General features: G+C 42.0%; 1 protein-coding gene across 5 annotated transcripts in view; it reads left to right on the forward strand.

Annotated features, from left to right (window-relative positions):
- The first annotated feature begins 217 nt into the window (after positions 1 to 217).
- The window catches only part of FAM13B (family with sequence similarity 13 member B), a 97,888-nt gene continuing 78,547 nt past the window's right edge, over positions 218 to 19,558 (forward strand). For 2 of the 5 annotated variants that reach the window (XM_036750662.1, XM_036750660.1), the window contains exon 1: positions 654 to 730. The gene's annotated coding sequence lies outside the window, so the exon portion shown is untranslated. Of the gene's footprint in view, positions 731 to 1,266; positions 1,625 to 2,774; positions 2,893 to 19,558 lie in introns of those variants that run through there. The other 3 variants (XM_036750656.1, XM_036750659.1, XM_036750657.1) reach the window with 3 other exon arrangements.

Consider the following 19,558-nt stretch of genomic DNA (forward strand, 5'->3'; position numbering starts at 1 on the left):
AAACATCTAACAGCTGTACGTGTTCTTACTCCCGTTTTCACAAGGTTGGGAAGTGGCAACGCTGAAGCGACCGACGATGTACCACGACGAACCTTTGAGGGAGCCGGCGTGACACTAGAGGGAGGACTCTGGGTTGCTAGGCAAGCCACGGCTAGGTCACGTTAGGCCCCGCCCTTCCTCCGCGGCGCTGATAAAGCTCTGTGCGGGAATGCCGGCTGAAATTGACTTTCCTATTCCCGGTCCGTGCGCACCGCAGCCGTCAGTCTGGAAGAGGAGGCGGGACCGCAGGGGTGTCTCTGATGTCCTGGTGTGGACGCGATGTGACCGTGACATAGCTGTCCTGGCTTCGCTTGGGACTGCCCGGCGGGAGTCTGGACTTCTCGCTCCGGCTCCCTATCCGGACCTTCCTGCACGGCGGGCGCTGGGCTTTGCCGCCTTCTGACCGCGCACCGCCGCATCCCCCTCCCCATGCTCCTGCAGCTTTATCCCGGTCACAAAGAGCACCCCCTCTCATCGCTCGCTCTGATCCACTTCCTCTTGTCTATTTTCCTTTCTCCTTCCTCTCTCTCCCTCGCTTTACTTTAAAAAAGCCTGCAAATGTTTGGTGGGTACGTGTCTGGTGACACGCGCCGTGGGAAGAGCACCGGCCTGGGTGTTGGAAGACCTGGGTTCTAGGTCCAGCGCTGGAAACACTAGGAGGGCTACTGGACCACTCGGCCTCGGTTTATCTGTAAGAGGGGGACAATAACACCGAATTGCGGGGTTTCACAGGGTGGCTGGGAGGGAGCACTCCAGAAATGTGAAAACAGACTCTTGGCGGGGTGGGACGCGCCCCCCCCACCTTTTTTGAAATCCTAGCTGTGGATCGAGCTTCCTTGAGTCTGCGTGGTGACTCTCCCCACGCCGCGTGACCTCGCTTCTCCGGGTCTCAGTTTCCACAAATGTAAAAGTTGGCAGTAAGAATCCTCGCGCTCCCGAGCTGGCGGCGCTGTTCCGAGGAAGTGCCTTTAGCAATCGCTCTACAAAGTGCGGGCTCTACGCGGCTCCGCTTCCATTCCCCGCAGTGCCAAGGTGGTGAGGTGCGGGACGGGCTGCCCATTTTGGGCTTCCTCCGCCTCCTCCTCCCCCATCTCGACCCGCGGACTCGCTCTCTCTCCCCTCCCTCCACCTTCTACTCGCTCTCTCTCCCCTCCCCCCGGTCGGGCTCCTTTGATCGCCTCGCCGTGGCCCCGCCCCCTCCTGCGTCACGTCCGGCCCGGTTGGCCCCTCCCTCTTCCCTCCCCCCTCGCGTTAGGGAGGGTCCGCGCCTCAGCCGCTGCGTTCGCCGCTTCAGCCGTCGCCCTCCCTTCCCCTCCCCCGGCTCTCGGCGCCGTTTTTTCTCCCCCCGGGGGGGCGAATCCGCCAAGGGGCTCCCACCCGCCCGGGCCAGCAGCACCCTCGCCGCCTCCGCCGCCCGCCCGCGAGAAGACCCGAGACCCAGCCGCCGCCGAGCCGGAGCCTTGGCCCTCCTGCCGCTGCCGCCGTGCGGGGCGGTGCTGAGGCTGAGGCTGAGGCTGAGGCAGCTGCCGCGGCGGGTCCTGGACAAGCGGCCGCGGCCGGGGAAGGGGGAGTCGCGCTTCCAACGGTAAGAGGGAACGGGCGGTTGCCCGGGCCCGCGCATGCGCGCGCCCCCTCCCCGTCTCTCCTCTCGTCTGTGTCTGTCTCCCCCTCCCCTCTTTCCAGTTCCCCCTTTTCCTGTTCCCCATCCCCCATCCCCCACCCTGCGCCATGTCCTCCGGTCCCACCCGTCCGGTGGGTAGTGGGTTGGTGTCTGCGGGGGAGGGGAACGTGGGGGGGGGGCGGCTCTCGGAAGAAGCGGGGGAGGAGGTTGACAGGTGGGGGCGTCTGCATTTTGGGGGGAGGGAGGGGCAAAGGAGGGTTGGAAGGGGGCGGCGGCGGAGCGAGGGGTAGTAGTTGGTGCCCCCCGAAGTTGTTGGGGAGCCCCCAGCTGGCCGCCCTGGTCCTCCTCCTCTGCCCCGGTTTTCTGCCCTTTCACTTCCTTCTCCGGGCCGCGGGCCGATGGCGAGTGGTGCCTGGTGCCTCCTTTTGGGGGGAAAGAGGGCGCTCCGGGGTCCGAGGCTGCGAACTCGCTTAGATCTCCCGCCGAGCGGCAGAGCCGGAGCCGGAGCCGGCGATGCTGGCACGCTGGGGTACGCGCCGGCCAGGATGCCCGCGGTCCGTGCCCCGGGAGGAAGTGTGGTTCGGTGGGCATCGCAGTTCTAGGCGGAAAATTAGCAACGCCATTTTATTTACAAAGGCGCATCGCCCCCCCGACCTCGGGGGTCGGGATTTCATCCGGAAGCGCACCTGGGCAGGCGGGGGCAGGCGGGGGCAGGCTGGAACCCACGGGGACCTAGAACCCTCGGTGTGTTTGAGAAGCCCTCCCGACCTGGGTGCCGGCGTCCGCCCCTTCGGGTCCCGGGGCACGGCTTCGGTTCTTAGAGGCGGGCGGGTGGAGGATCTGGAGGGGCCCTTGCTGGTGGATTCAGGAATGGAAGGCCGGGGCACAGGGGAGGGAACGTGCAGTCAGCGGGACCTGAATTCAGACTGGCCTCGACAGACGCACCAGTGGTGGGAGCCGGCCTGTGTGTGCCCGCCCCGGGCTCGTCGGGGCAGTATCTGCGAGGGGCTCTGAGCGCGGCTGACAGAGACCCGGGCGGGGCCCCTTCCGTATGGTTAAGAATAGCTATGATTAGTAATATAATTATTTAATGTACTCATGTTTTTTGTTTTAGGATCTTCTAAGTGAAGACTTCACATTTTTTTCTTCTGACTTCTTTCCAAATTGTGTTTTTCCTGCTGGTTCTCACTGCGCTCGCTAGCCCGAGCTTCTGGTCTTACATAGTCTTTCAGGTAGATGAGTGCGCTCTTGCGGTTATCTTTCTCTAAGAGATTGGAATGGGAAAGGGAATAAAGTTTAATGCAGTCTCCATCTTTAAAAACTAGTTTTACTGATACTGTCTTTACATGACTGTCATTCCCCACCTCCCCGTAGAAACTGCCTATTAACAAAGAAATCTATTTGACTGAACAGTAAACCAGTGCGTTGCTTGTGTATGACACTATATATCTTGTTTGCCCTCTCTCCCGAGAGTGCGCTTCACCCCATCTTTGCCTCTTTTCTCCCTCAGTCTTCAGCATCCTGCGATTTCGACTTTCAGAGTATTTCTGGTTCCCTACTCTCCATTTAAACTGCTACCACACTGATTCAGGTCCTTGTTACCTGTTGTATGAATTGTTATGTTCTCCTACTTGGTCTCCTTTATTTTCTACTCCATTTGGAGAATCCCTCCTTTGCCCAGTTGCCAAAATAATGTACAGGTGGAAACCTTTGCTTGAGGTCATTCAGTTGCTCTCATCGGGTTAAATACAAATTTCTCAGGTCCTTGAAACTGGACTTCAGCCTCATTGATGAGAACTATTATTTCATAGGCGTAAGGAGCTCCAGATCAGCTTCTCCTCTGTAATTTATGGTACGAGAGAGTTGCCCAGGGCGCTGAGAGGTTAAATGACTTGCCAAGATTAGCACAGTATTTGTATGTCAGGAACTCAGGTTTTCCCGACTCTGAGGCCAGCTACCACACCACATTGCTCTCTGAACCTATTTTCCCAGCTTTATTTCATTATATTTCTTTTCTTCTACCCTATTCTTTGTATTCTATCCAAAATGTACTACATACAGTTTCCTAGTCTCAATAGATATAGACTATTTTTCTCTCCCATGCGTTCCCTCCACATTTCTGTCTAAATTCAAGGCTCAACTCAGGTGCTGCCTCTCTCTCACATTTCCTTTGCTAAAAGTACCGTTTCTCACATTTTCCTAGATTTCTTCGTCCATATCCTCCTTTATCCTTACTGCATTCTTACTTTGTATTATATTTAATACATGTGTCTCTGGTTCATTAAGGGATGGAATAACCATTTTTCATTTTTGTATCATTAATACCATCACAACCCCTTACGCAGAGATGTTTAATAAATGTTGTTGCTTTACAATTGTTGAGTTCTTTTTATCACTTTTAACATTTTATACCTGTTTCCTTTTGTAAGTCAGTCTGATAACTGCTGATAGCTCAGCCCCACATAAGCATCAAAAAGTAAGAAATGAAACTGTTCATTGAATTTTAAAAGCGAAAGTCACTTACTCATCCAGTTTTGCTGCCTTCTCATTCTCAAGCACTAAACATAGTGGGTTGGAAATCTGCAAAAGAAAAGGAGTCCTATGTGGACAGGATAGATTTAGAGTCAGATGTGATGATGATACTTTTTCACAAGGGAAGGTACCAGACTAATATGGTGGGGTTTGGTGGGCTAACAACACTTTATACTATTAATATTTGGGGAAAAAATGATCTAGTTGAGAGCAGGTGAATTCTGGTATTTGGCTACTTTTTGTTATTCTCTGCGTGGTCCAATAAATTTCTAAGGAAACTAAATTTTACTTTTCGGTATGGTATTGGTAACTTAGGCATCATGCTTCAGCATTCAAAATACTGAGTTTCATTTAAGAAAAAGACTTGAACCTTTGCTGACATTGAATGGAAAGCGCTCATACACTTTGAAAGAGCTCCGCTGTGACTTCACTAATTTTCTAAGGAGTTACTTGGAGAATAAATGTACTACATTCACATTTAAGTCTGTGGGAAGTGAATTCCATTTGGAACCATGTTGCTTAAATCATAGGCTTATTAATTAAGGAAATGAGCCTTTTATGTAAAAACTTTGATTTAAAAATCTTAAATTCTGAAAATAAATGAAATTGTGCTGCTGCCTTTGTGATGAAGAACAGTTTTGTGCTGTTATTAAATACATTGATAGCAAGAAAAATCACCACTTACTTCATTTGTAAGATCACATCCCTAAATTCTGGCTTTCCAACTACTTACCTAAGTTCTTGTTGGAGCTGCATGGTTGCTTGTGTTTGTGAGTACAGGAGCAGTAATTTGACAAAATGTGCTAGCTGATATATGTGAGACACATATAAACCTGAAAGATTTTGGGAGTATGGGAATATAAAGAAGGTTGTCATTGTGAAATGAATTGTCTTGTCAGAAGATCTGTTTTTAGCATGTTGCCTAAATGGGAAGAAGGCGCCTTACTGCCTATTCCCTTCAAGTTTATTGTCTGCTGATGTATGCTACCATGTCAAATTATAGGACGTTTTACTATAGGATGTGTGAAGAGATCACCTACTTAAAGGCCTTCTTCGGAAAGAATCCTAGAAATTAAACCTTGGTTCTCATGATTCTGACTGAGATTATATATTTATATATGTATGGGTCCGATTTTTTTCACATGAGCCAAATGTTGTTTTATAGGCTCTTCTGGCAGTATTACGAAAGATTTCAAATTCTTAGGCAAGAAACTAAAAACCATAGAGACACAGGAAGAGCAAATTTCAGAGGGTTCAAAGAAAGGCTAAGTAGAATTCTAGAGACTAAAATTGTGTAGGGAAAGTCAGCCCTGCAGAGAGATGTGAAGCTCTCAAAAATGAAATTCTGAAGATACTGATGTGGATATGTAGATTATTCATATAAACTCAAGTTTTAAGAAAAAGAGAAGATGGAAGCTAGAGCAAGAAAGAGAAGGTGAATACTAAAGCATGACACTTTATTTTAAGAATAGTGTCAGGAGTTATAAAGCTCAGAATGTTCTTTAAGTGAGGTGAGGTGGTTGAGGAAAGCCAAGGACAATGAAGAAGTTTAAGTTATGTAGGAGGAAGAGGAACCAGGACCTTTGCTAGGGGTGGATGGGATAAGTACAGTTAGGGGAAAGAAGAGCTGCTAAATTCTTATTTCAATTAGGAGGATGACCTTTTGGGAAAATGGCTATTAGGCATTTGATACTAGGAGATAGTAATATAGCATCAAGTAAATTACATCCTTAGGTACTGAAAGGACTGGCCGATGTGATTAGGGATCTCTTATCAGAAAGATTGTGGAGGATTAGAGAGGCAGGACTGGAAGGCAAATCTTTAAATTTTTTTTTTTTTAAGAGAACAGAATCTGTAAACTATGGTGAACTTGACTTAGCTTTCTGGGAAAATTTTAAAGTGCGTTGCTCATGGCATCATCAAGAACAGGCCTTGTCAGATTAACCTGTTTCCTTTATTGATGGTGATTAAACTTGCAGATAAGGGAGAGCTATCTAGTTTTAGTAGAGTACTTGATAAAATATCTCATGCTTTTGTAGAAGAGAAGGCTACATAATAGTATAGTTAGATGGATTTGCGACTAGCTGAGTGGCTAGACTCAGAGCAGTCATTAACAGTTTGATGTAAGCTTGGCAGGAGGTCTCCAGGGGAATGCCGCAGGGATGTGTATTTGGCTTTGTGCTCTGTATCATTTTTTTTTTTTTCTAAATCACTGACTTGGATAATGGCATAGATGAAACTCTTACGAAATTTGCAGATCACAGAAAGCTAAGAAGGCCAGCTCACTCAGATGACTAGATTGCAAAAGCTCTTGACTAGAATTTTGGGCTGAATCTAATACTGTATAGTTCATTGAGGATAATGAACTTAAAATCTCAACAGTTTGTTTATAAAAGATTTGGGAGTTTTAGTGGGCTAAATTATGTCAAAATTATGATATGTGGGCCTCCCCACCACCGCGGCACCACCCTGCCCCCCCCCCCCCAAAAAAAAAAAAGAAAAGGTGATCTTGAATTAAGCTGAGAGATGTGGTTTCTAGGAATGAGGAGTTGATAGTTCCTCTGTATACTGCCCTGGTCAGACCATATTTAATTGTTCAGTTCTGGGCACCACAGTTTAGGGAGGATACTGGTAAGCTGGAGCATCCAGAGGAGGCCATCTGATACTGTGACAGGCCTTAAAGAGTCCATACAAGCAGAAAATAGGATGAAGGAATTGGAGATTTTAAGCCAGAGGAAGGGGTGTTGATAGGGAGAATGAGAGCTGTCTTCACGTATCTGTCATATGGAAGAGGGAATAGATATTCTGTTTGGTCCCCAACAGAACTTTGAGTGTGTGGAACTTGGAAAGAAGAAAATGAAAGGAAAAATTTCCCATCCATTGGTACTGAAGTTGAAAAGGCCCTAAGTTCTCTGTCATTGGGATGAAAACTGTTTTCAGGCAGAGATTGGATAATCTCTTCTCAGATCTTATCTGGTTGGGAGTCCTTTTCAGGTAAGGGTTGTACTAGATAGTTTCGGAGCCGTCTTCCAGCTCTAAAATTCTGTGAATCATACTGAAGTAGAAGTAAAAATGAATTTACTTCCAAATTAGTTAAGTTCCTTTTTATTGGATTTTGACTTGGTTGTTGGTGAAGTAGAGATGGTAGCCATTATTATTCATGAGGCATGTTTGGTAGCTACACCTTTTTCCACCTTGGAAGAAGCCAGTAATTAGTTAATTTACATCTCTCTGATTTGTTAGCCTGTCTGACTATAGTTGCAAAGATGAACTTAACTGCTTGATGTTTTTATCGATAAGTATGGAAAAAGACCAAATGTGTAATTTTAATTATATATCTAGACATTTACCTGCATTATCTTGCCATTTGCCCACATGTTGTTTCCCTTCTCCCCACCTGGAATAGCATCCTTTGGACCAGCCCTCCAGAAATCATGCAGGTAATGCATTCAGCTTTGGAACACAGGCCCTGAGGCTGATCCATCTCCATGGTTTCTCCATCAGTCTCCTCACCAGCTGTTGTGCCACCAGGACCAGAAATTATGCCCAGTTACTGTGTCCTAGAGGACTCAAACATTTTCGTCTTGGAACTCCTACCTTGGGGCCCCTGTCCTGATTAATGGTTACTTCTATCTGTTTACTACTTTCAATCCTGGCTTCTGCCATGCTTGACTTCTTTGCTGTAATAATATGCACAATCCCTATACCTTCCAATTCTGCAGTCATAATCACATCACTTCTGCCACTGTTACTGTAAACTCCACTCACTGTCTCTATAACTTTTCAAAACAAAACATCCCTCCATTCTCCTATATGTCTCCCCCTCTCACAGTCCTTAACCCTTAGAATGCAATTTCCCTAAGGCCAGTGTCTTCACTTTTACATTTACATCCCCAACACTTAGAGTGTCTGGTTACTTAGTAAGAGCTTAATACCGTAAATGTTTTTCATTCATTGTTTTTGACTGGATGCAAAGAAGTTGGGGGTGGGGGCGGTGCGGGGAGGGATGGAAACAGATTCTAAAAGGATTTAATGGTCATTGTAAATTTTCACAGCTAGGAAAGATGTTTGCAAATTGATTATCTCTAGGAATAGCCAATTTTTGCCTGAACATTGAAGAAGATGGGGAAGCCCAAATGTGTCTTGTAAAATGAGACTTCCATAAAATGAATTTTTAACAGTCACCTGTACATTTTGTTGAAATGTAGATATCATATTAATTTTGGATTAACTTAGCTATCTTAGTTTTATAAAATGCTCTGGATCATTCATACGTTTTAGGCTTGTGAAATTGGCTAAGCTTGATCGGTGGTAGGACAAGTAGGCAAAAGATTCAGATAGTCAACATATTCTAGATATTGGTTGAGTTGCAGACTGTGACCAGAGCTCAGTTCTATTGTCTGCATCTTTTTTGAACCTTTCATTTGGTCAGCCATTTAAGAGTCCAGCGATTAATGCTCAAAACCTTAATTTTCATTGACTTCAGTGATGTGAGGGTGGGACAGTGCACAAATACTTTCTTTTAGACAATAGATGTGTCCTTAAAACATTGATTGAAATTAGTTTCTATCAGTTAATTTTACATGGTCCATGAAAGAATAGAACATTCTACTTAAAATGCTCTGATATGATTCCTTTCATATAGCAAAATGTTCTTTTGCAGTGTGAATAAGTACCACCAAATTGGGATGCCTTTTAGCAAATTCATACTTTGGTCCACTGAGAAGATTCTTACTCTTTTTCCTTAAACTAGCCATAGCCTTTACATGAGAGCTTCACAGTATAATTTATTGAACAGATAGCCATAAGCTTTGGGAAAAACTAGGTTAGGAACTGCACTACAAATACAGAGCTTCTATAAAAAGTAGAAGAAAAAGTTTGATTAAAATTTAGACTGTTTAGAATTTTTCGCTTGTAAAGTGATTAAAACAATTGATTTCTATATCTTTTCTGTATTATTTTGTAATTCAGTTGTAATTGCTTTTTCGATATCATACCAGTCTGATTTGGATTGTAGTTAGTATCTGACTTAAAATCTTTGTGTTGCTTGAGGCTCACAATAGTTAAACAGCTAGTTAAATGTCAGAGGAGGTATTTGAGCTTACTTTTCTTTAATTGAAAGCTTGACAGTCACTTCACTATTCCATGTAGTATTATTCTGTTGACTGTGGACTAAACACTATATACTAGCATGAAGTTTGAGATGCTTGAACACTGGAGAAAATTTGGTCTAACCAGAAAGGAAAAAAGCAGGTGGGTGGAGAATGTCTTTTGATCGATTGAACTGTGCAATTGGATAGAAAACCTATACCGTTCATCCTCAGGATCCCCTGTGCTATGATAGAGGTCACTTTGCTAGGATTTTTAAAGTTTAATCTGCATTATTAACGGTTTTCTCTGTCAGTTTTAAAAATCTAGACAATACGATACATCAAACTCTAATTTGTCATGTTTGCCAATTTGAGTTGTTCTGTTTAGACTGAAAATTTAAAAGTCAATGAGAGCTGGTACGAGTTGGCTCCCTGCCTAGGACTAGTTACTTAACCTTTCTGAATCTGTTTCTTCATCTGTAAAATCAGAGAGTTTGAACCAAGGTCCCTTCTGACTCTAAATCTTTTATTATGTGACATTCTCTCTTCTGATGAAACCAAAAGATAAAAGGAGGTTGCTGCTAAATGGAAAGATGCCGTACAGTTTCTCAAAAAACAGCAGTTTATAGAGATGTTTTTATTATATGCCTCTAAAGGCAAGAAGAAACATCATAGGCTCTTTGGTTTGCATGGACTCTTTTATTATAGTGCTTATGATGAAGATAAGGAAAAAGAATACCATTCAATTGCATATAAGCTCCTTGAAGGTGGGGATTTTTTTTTATATGCTTTTATAGCTAGTACCTGGCAAAGTGCCTTGCCTTTAGTAGATACTTATCAAAGGTGATTGCGTTTTATGTGTCAATGTGTCTTCTTGTGTGATACACAAGAAGAAATTCTGTGGAGACCTTGGTGAAAACTCTACACCTTGATGCTCAGTGAGTTCAGAGCACAGGTTGACCCTGAAGTTTACTGAGAAAAATACTGAAAAAGTTGGTTCCCTTTAAGAAGGGTCAAAAGATGTTAGACAGTGGCTAGCAGTGAACATCACACCTCCTTCCCCAGCTCCCAAAATGAGTAACTGTAATTCAAGGGTGGGAAACCTGTGTCCTCAAGGCCATATGTGGTCCTCTAGGTCCTCAGGTGCGGCCCTTTGAATCCAAACTTCACAGACCAAATACCCTTAATAAAAGGATTTGTTCTATGAAGTTTGGATTTAGTCAAAGGGCAGCACTTTAGGAACTAGAGGGCCATATGTGGCCTAAAGACTGCAGGTTCCCCACCCCTGTACTGTGTCTTAGGCAGGGAAAAGGGTAATTATTATTGAGAGAGTCATTTCTAAATCTGTTGTCTGTATAGCCAGAATAACTTGACTCATAGGATCATAGATTTAGAGCTGGAAAAGATCTTGTTACATCAGAATCAACATTGAATTAGAAGAAAAGGTAAAGATGAAAGATTTAAATAAGCTATCGACACCAAAAAATAGGAAATGGATGAAGGAAGACACACCAACTCAAGACTATTAACCTTTCCTAAAGAAGGTTAACCATTAGAAAGCAGTAACTGCACTGAAGCCAACATACATTTGCCAAGAAGTGCAAGAGTACAGCTAAAGGCAATGACTTTAGGTTAGAATATAAATTCATTTACATAATGTTTCTAGTGCTTTTTTCATGTGTTTCATTTAGACAAACCAGAGTTCCTAACACTCAGATTCCCTGAAGTATATTCCTCCAGAAATATACTCCACTTAATTTTGACCCCTTTGTGTAGGGGAGCCTCTTGGAAGATTGAGGAGTCTCATGAAACAGAGCTTAGCAGGGGAGGGGAAAAATGAGTTTGCAAAAACTGTGTGTGAGATTCATTTAAGCCAGGTCATTACAGTAACATTTAAATGTGAAACTGAAAGGACAACTAACAGGAAAAATAGGACAAATTTCTTTATAACAAAATATTCTTTGTCAGTGACAGTAGAGATAGTCACATTTGGACTCTTAGTTTGCAGTATGCTTTATGAAATACAAATGACACTGAAAATGAGAAAAATACTACTGCAGCAGCCATAAGAAATCCATCCTGAAGGCACCAGTTTTGAAAGCACTGAAGGATCTATTTTTAAGATCTGTGAAAGGCGAAAATACCCCGGCATGCAATGAAACCAACATTGAATTCCTTTATTTGTTTCTCTAAAGAGAATCTATAAGCTCCTCGTCAGTTTTTCTAGGAAAAAAAATCACAGGTATCAATTGTATACCTTCTCATCTTAGTCCAAATGGGCATAATTTACAAACTTATGGAGGGCATCCTTAATAAATCTTTTCTCTTGTATCATCTAGATTCCCTCTATATTTCTGTCCCTCTTCCTCCCAGAGGACCATCCCTTATATCAAAGAATTTTTTTAAAAAATGAAAAAGGAAGAAGAGAAAAAAATCAGTGAAATTAATACATAAAAAAACTGACGTGTCATATTCTACACCTGTGAACCCTATCTCTTCAAAGGAATGGGGGTGTGTCTTCTCATATTTCCTCTTTGGGGCCAAGCTTGTGCTTTATAATTTTGCAACATTCATTTTTGATTGTTTTGGGGTTATTTATGTTGTTGTTTTCCTCTTCTTAACTCTGCATCATTTAGTGAATGTCTTTTCATGCTTTTCTCTGTTCACTTGATAAAAAAACAAAACTACTAAAACTTAAAACTGCACTAAGACTTTTGGGATTTCCTGTATAAGGGAAAATGCAGGTGTTTACAAATTTTTTGGAGTAGATACCTCATGGTCACATTTAACTGAAGGATTTAGAGAATACAATAAACTTGGTTTACGGTTTTGTTGATTATAGCAAGGCATTTGACATCTTAAAGGCTCTACTACATATTTTCCATATATGTATCTTAAGATCGTACAGGATTCTTTGATTTAAGCGTAGCAACAAAAAACTGTTCAGACAATCCTCTGATTAACAGTATTTTAAGGCATAAAACACACCAAAGATGTGCCCTGGAGGATGTTTAGCACAGGGTTCACGTGGAAGGAGGGATAACAGCGTACTGATTGTATTAAGCCCCCAAATGGTCTCTTTGATTAAATAAGCAAACACAGGAGAGAGTTTAGCTGAACACAAGAAAATTCAAGTGGATGAAGAATATCTATTATCCACATTATATATAATTGGATGAACAACCCATTAAGTTAGCCAGGTCATACATTTATCTTGGACAAACACTTGAGATGGATGGATCATGGCTGAATTGGAGGAAAAAAGTAGATTAAGTTACATTTTGGAATCTGTACAGTGCTTCCAACTGTCCCAAGCTATTCCCTAACAGAAAAACTCATCCTTTTAACATTTTTTTTTATCATGAGCTTAAAAGACATCAGCAAAGTTGAACATTTCCCTATTACAAAGGACGGAAAAAGAGGATTGCATTTTGAACAATGAATCTGCTCTGTACAACTTTTGGGATTTTTAACGTACAAAAACTTTAACACCGAAGTATCAGTACTGCCCTTCCTGTCTGTGTGCTCCTCTCAACTTCCTTCTGGTATATTTCCCTCCCTTCTCCTTCCCTGCCCTCTTCTGGAAGCTTCTTCATCATCCGTCTTCTGGTGTTATGACTGGCTTGTCTTTCAAAGTTTCCCTTGACATCATTGTCAATCTGTACATATTCCCCCTGACTCTTCTTATCATACAAGTCTTCACAGGGTCCTCTGAATCCATGCCTTTAGTAATTTCTCAAGTGGCAATAATATCTTATTCCATCCACATTCCATAGTTTGTTCACTGATTTTTCCCAATCAATGGATACCCCCATAATTCCCAGTTCTTTGCTATAACAAAAAATACTGCTATAAATATTTTTAGGCATATAGATCTTTTCTTTCTATCTTTGACTTCTTTGGGATAGAAGTCTAGCTATCCCAAGATATTCTCTAACATGGTAGGGAATCCTCTCCAGGGTACTAAGATTAGTAGTGGTTTCACTGAGTCAAAGAGTTTTATAGGTGAGTGATTTTTTAAACTTGTTCCAAATTGCTTTCTAGAATGATTGGAATCATGAATGATTAATTCACAGGTCTACTAAGCAGTGAGCCTAGCCTGTCTTCTCTAAAAGGTGTAATTTTCCTTTTTTATGGTCGTTTTTGACAAATCTGATGGAAAATCTGTCTTTTTAAGCTCTGGTAATAATGTGAATGCCATAGCATCACATTCCCCAAAGAACCAAAATTTGTTGGTGGTACAAAAGGCAATAGAAATATGATTGGTGGGTAAAATTAGGCTGTAGCATAGTAACGATGAAGACTTGAGTGTAAGAGATAGCTAGGATATAAGATGGGAGAAAGGCCTGTAGAGAGGCTGAGAGATAACAGGTAAACAACCAAAGTACTGCGTTGATACCCATGTATTCTGAGCTGGGCCTGACACAGGCTAGTTCCTTGGTAGTTTATGTTTGATATTAGAATGAACTGAGACACTCATAGGGCATTCAGCAGTTAACAAAAGGCTATTTACTTAGCCATGGCAAGAGGCTCTTCAACAAATAAATGCATTGAGGACTCCAAGTTGATTTAGCTGGCCCAAGTTCCTCCCCTGCCTCTGAGTTGCCTATTGTGGTCCTCTATCCAAGTATCAGAATGTGCCTGGAGTTCCTCTTGGCTCTTTCGTACCCCAGTACAAGGATTAGATGTTAGACTTAGCTTTTATTTCTCTGAGCCAATCAAGTCTTGAGGATGGCTTTATTACCTTTTAAGGAAAACCTAGCCTAACTTGTAGGGCAGCTAGTTGCGAAGTAGATGGAGTGCCAGGTCTGCTGGAGTCAGGAAGACTCATCTTCCTGAGTTCAAATTTGACTTCAGACACTTACTAGCTGTGTGACCCTGGGCAAGTCACTTAACCCTCTTTGTCTCAGTTTCCTCATCTGTAAAATGAGCTGGAGGAGGAAGTGGCAAAGCACTTCAGTATCTCTGCCAAGAAAACCCCAAATGGGGTCACAAAGAGTCCGACATGACTGTAAAATGACTGAAGCCTAAGTTGCATGGGGCAGTAAAAGTTGAGAGAGAGAGTGAGAGTCAAGTGAGTGAGTTTGGGATATCTCTCCCATCACAATATGGATAGGAAATAAATTTTGTGGAAAATTTATTAGAATATACAGGTGAAAGTTGAATAGGAGAAAGGTGTGAGTTGTAAAATCATTAAGCCATTGAAATATAAATGTTAGAGACTCAAAAGATTGATTTTTTTTAAATGACTAAAAATGGGCTGTAATGTACTCAGTAACTTACTGTTGGTTAAGAAAAGTATTATGTCAAAAAGGGAGATAGAAAGGCTTGCTGATGACTACTAACACTGGAAGATTATCTGGGACCAAATATGAGTTTATCAGTAGCTAGGAAATTCTTCATGAAAAGTCATTAACCAATTTGAGGCTAAAGTGAAATCTTTAATGCTTAAGAAAGTAACATTATTTCTTCTGTATGAATAAATCTTCAGATGCAAATTAAAACTGTTCTCTGCCTAGCTAGTTTCATGAGTTGTGCCAAAGCAATTTATTGCCTAACTTTCTGGTGGTAGACTTTTTTAAAATTTAGCTATCCTGGACCTCTGAGGACAGTAAATTGTATTGTAAATTGTCTTCTAGTCAAAGCATTAAAAACTTAAATATCAGCAAACATTAACATTGCAAAATGCAAAAACCCAGAAAAGATTGTATATGAAACTATGACCTTCTATTATATACAGTTTTGAAATAGAAGTTTACATTAAATTTTATGCTGTATTTACCAAAATGCCCTGCTTGTCTTGGTGCCCTACTACTCACAGTGTCCCCAGATTGATATTGGACCTTCAAGAACTTTTTTTCTGCAGACATAAGCCTGGATTGTCTTCCATGCCAGTGAGTCAGCAGAGTAGGACTTTCAGCTTTATTTATGACCGTGGACAAGTCACTTTGCTGCTCTGCTTATTTCTTTATCTGTAAAATGAAATAATATTTCAGGTGACTAACTCCTGTTTTTTATTTTTTTGAGGAAAGAATTTTGTGAACCTTGAAGTGATAAAGAAATTTGAATTGTACTGGAGGAAAGTGAAAAGTCATAGCCCAGAGATATCCTAAGTGAACACATGGGAATGTTGAATTCTAATTGATCAGATAAAAGATTATCGTGTTTTCTTACGGGAAGGGAACTTGAGAGTCTTCCAGCACAACCTCTTCATTCTGTACATTTTTAGTCCAGATGGGTGAACTTATCAGTGATGGAAACGTCAACAACTTCTTTCTAATTTTTATAGTCTTACGGTTATTTCAGTGCCAAGTGACTTGCCCATGGTCACTCAGCTGGTGTGTTATCAAAGGCAGAACTTGAACCCACACAAATCTGATGCCAAGGGCAGCCACCTTTATGCACTGTGTCATACTTATTTGATTTTTAGGCATTTCTATGTATGAAAAAATTGCTTCAGTAATCTAGTTAGTCTTCCTGATTTTTTTTTCTCCTCTCAAATTTTTTCCGTATGATAATCCTTTTAAAATACTACTTTTAAAATACTACTTTAATTAATTACCAGGTTTGTACTGTATTGTCAAAATTCTTGCTTCCTGCCTTTTAAGATCTTCCATAATCTGTCCTTATCCTACTTGTTCAACCTCATTTACTTAGAAGTCAGTATTCTCTCACAATTTTCCACTCTAGTCAGTCTGTTCTCTTCACTGTCCCTCGTTTGTATATTCCGTTCTCTCTGCCTTTGTTTCTGATATTCCTTTTTAACCTGGATTGTTCATCCTTTAACATAACATTAGCTTTTAGTGATCTTTCTATTCTCTGTACTACACTATCAAACAGTTTTATAAATGGTCTTCTATAGCTTACTAATTTATTTAATGTTCATTAATTTTGTCTTCTGAGCTAGATAGAGTAAAAGGTTCTTGTGGGCAGGGACTACATCATACTGATTTTATATTACACACAGCGTATAACACAGTATTGATGCTGTAGTTGGTACTTAATAAATACTTGTAGGCAAGCGCCAGAAGTGGCTTAACTTTAGAGGAAGAGACCTCAGTTAAGATGCTGTCATCTCCCTTGACTTCCAAGGTAAAGATGAGCAGTGGATTAGAGCAAGAAGTATGTTACTGTTTTGCACATTCCTGATGGTGATTGGTGTTGTGTGGCCTGACATGTACATGCCCTCTAGAGTTTCATTTCAGTTCATGTCTTAAAAAAAAAAGGTACCATCTTCAAGCAGGAATTATAAACACTCTGAAATTTCTAGACAGCAACCTCATACTAGCACCTTTCCACTGGTTGCCCCTTCCATGAGAGCCAGGGCAAGTAGATTGCCAAATTTAGTGACTGTCAAACTTGAAGGATTCTCCATAAAAGCCATTATTCTATTCTGACTCTCAACACTCCCTTTTTCCTTACAAGCGTCGGGGGTGGGGGGAACAGTTTAGATAGAGCAGCTACCAGTATACCTATGGGGGAGGGTAATAGTAGGAATAGCACTGCCAAGACTTTTAGCTCCTGTGGTGAATGCCAGCTGTATTGCTGCTTATTGCTGGCATTCCACATAGGTATGGGGAAAGCAGAGCCAGGAGTCTTTTGTCCCTTGTTTGGGCACCTCCCACTAATGCCAAGATTAGGATCAGGGTCCTGGAGAGAGGAGCTAAGTCTTGAAAAATCTGCAATGAGGATACTTTAGATACCTGGGCCCAGGGGTCTGGTGCAAGCTTGGGACTGCGCAACTTCCATCCTGTTTATCCAGGCATGATGAGTTGAACACTGATTCCTAACCATAGTGTGGTTGGTAGTCGGGAACATCTAATTCAGGTCACATAAACTTCTACCCTGCCTTGATCCTTTCCTCTTATGTTTAGGCTCTCATGAAGATCAGAAGAAGGGAGAATGGGCGAAGAGATCATGGGCACAGCAGTGTTTCTAGTCTTTTCCCTCAGTATTCTATGCTTTCTCCTTCCCAAAGGTGTTGTGATGGTGTTCTCCCATCATACACAGCTTATGTTGTGGGGTAGGCATTAATTCCCGTTGCCTTTGCTTGTCTGTTGTGGGTCCTGACCACCCATCATGGCGAAAAGAGGGAGAGGTGTCTGGAGTCACACTTGTGTGTGGACAGGGCTGGTGGTAGAAATAGGATGGAAGGGAGAAAGAGGAAGGTGCAGAAAGGTGTTAGGTTCTCTCCCCCTCTCTCAGCAAGCTTCCCTTGAGCTAACTTAGTTAAAATAGGAAGCTGCCGTATCATTCATAGGAGTGAGTTCTTGCTTATCGTCCCTCAAGTCTTGGGATCTCTCTTTCTTCCCTCCCCTGAAGGAATCTTCTTATCTTTTGCCTAAGATGCAGAAATGACTGGAGTATGGCCCTGCCTCTTCCCACTCCCCTGCTCTCCTTCAGTTACCCCAGCGCGTGTGCCAGGCTTTTCCTTGGCCCTTAGTGACCACTTGAGTACCCACTGTGTGTAAAGTATTATGCTAGGCTTACTTGTCACTCAGTCCTTTTCAGTCATAGCCTACTAGTCATGACTCTTTTTGGAGTTTTCTTGGCAAAGATACTGGAGTGGTTTGCCATTTCTTCTTCGGCTCATTTTACAGATGACGAAACTTAAGCAGACAGATTAAGTGTGACTTGCCCAGGGTCACACAGCTAGTCTGAGGCCGGATTTCAACTCAGGAAGATGAGTCTTCCTGATTCCAGTCCCAGCACTCTCTTCACTGCGCCACCTAGACTTATCAGGTGCGCCACGTCCCTGATGGCGAGAAGGGAAGGCTATCTCTGTTTCATTAGCTAAAATATTCTCGTAGTCATGATTCTAAATAATAGCGCTGTCAATAAACTTATACCAAGAGTAAGGGAAACTGTAAATTTGGAAGTGCAGTAAACCATAATAATCAGTGCCTTCTGGTCTCTAAAGCTTTTGCAAGTGCTGAGAAGTCCCCTTTAGAATTCTGCAACATTTCTGCTTATTCCATCATTCTCCTATAGTTTAACCTGTGGGTATCTTGTGTAGGTCTGTCAGACTCAACAAACTTCCTTCTGACGTATGTTTCCGAGGATACCACTATGGCCCCAGTCATTTTATTCCTAAATTAGGAGTCGTCTTGTATTCTTCCCTTCCTCTCATTCTTCTCTTCCCCTCTTCCCCCCAATCAAATTAGTTGCCAAATCTTGCTCATTTTATTTCAACATCTCTAAAATCTTTCTTTTTTTCATATAGCTATTATCTTAGTTCAGGCTTTTATCACCTCTTGCCTGATCTGCTGTTATCCTCTTAAAGTGCTTCCAGGTTATCCTCTTCTATCTCTCTGTCTTGCACACAGATTCCAGGGTAATCTTCCCAAGGCACAGGTCTGGTTATATTTCTCCTGTACTTAAAAATCTTCATTGATGTTCTCCATTGCCTGTGGTAGTGGTCCTGGGAGCCCTGAGAGAGTAAACCACTTGCCCAGAGTCACATGGCCAGTATGTGTCAGAGGTAGACATTGTGAACTTAGGTCTTTCTGACTGAAGTTCTGTCTGGTTCTCTGAGTTGCCTCCTTGTAAAACTCATATTATTATAAAAAATGCACTAATGAACTATTCGCTTATAAAATTTGTTCCTTGTCAAACACTGCCACTTTAGTAAGAATCCCCAGTATCCCTGGCACATAATAGGGGCCTAAACAATGTTGGTTGATTGACATTAGCTCCAGTCCCTGCCTGTCACCATCTGTTGCGTTATTCTTTGGTTACATAGGAGTTTCAAAGGAGAATTGTTTGAATATCAAAAGATTAAGATGAAGTAATTGAATAATTTCATAATGATAACGCTCTTTATAACCTTGGTCAAACTTTGAAGTGAAGAATATGTCCAATTGTGATAGCATGTAATTTTGTAGGAAAAATGCCTTCCAAAAATCAACTTGATTTGTTCTTCTAAGAATCAGCTCACTTTCATGGCCTAAATAAGATTAAAATATACTAATTTTGATAACTTTTAGTTTAAGTTTTCAAGACAGTGAAGAAAAAAACTTTGATTAGAGTTAATTACTTTGAAATGTTAGTCCCCAGTTTAAATTGATTCACTTTCAAGTGGACTTCTTCCTGTACCTGTGAGAAGGAGAATCTCTGGTTTCCCAAAACTATTCTTCCTCAGATAGTTTTCTAGAAATATTTGTTTATTAGTGTTTATTGCAAGTGGCAATTGGGGCTACTACAAAGGAACTTCTTTTGCTGAATAAAGCATGCAGCCTCCTAAGACTCTTCCCTGTGTGGAGTTAAGAATTATGTG

Source organism: Trichosurus vulpecula, chromosome 3 (assembly GCF_011100635.1).
Source record: "Trichosurus vulpecula isolate mTriVul1 chromosome 3, mTriVul1.pri, whole genome shotgun sequence".
NCBI classification, from domain to species: Eukaryota; Metazoa; Chordata; class Mammalia; order Diprotodontia; family Phalangeridae; genus Trichosurus; species Trichosurus vulpecula.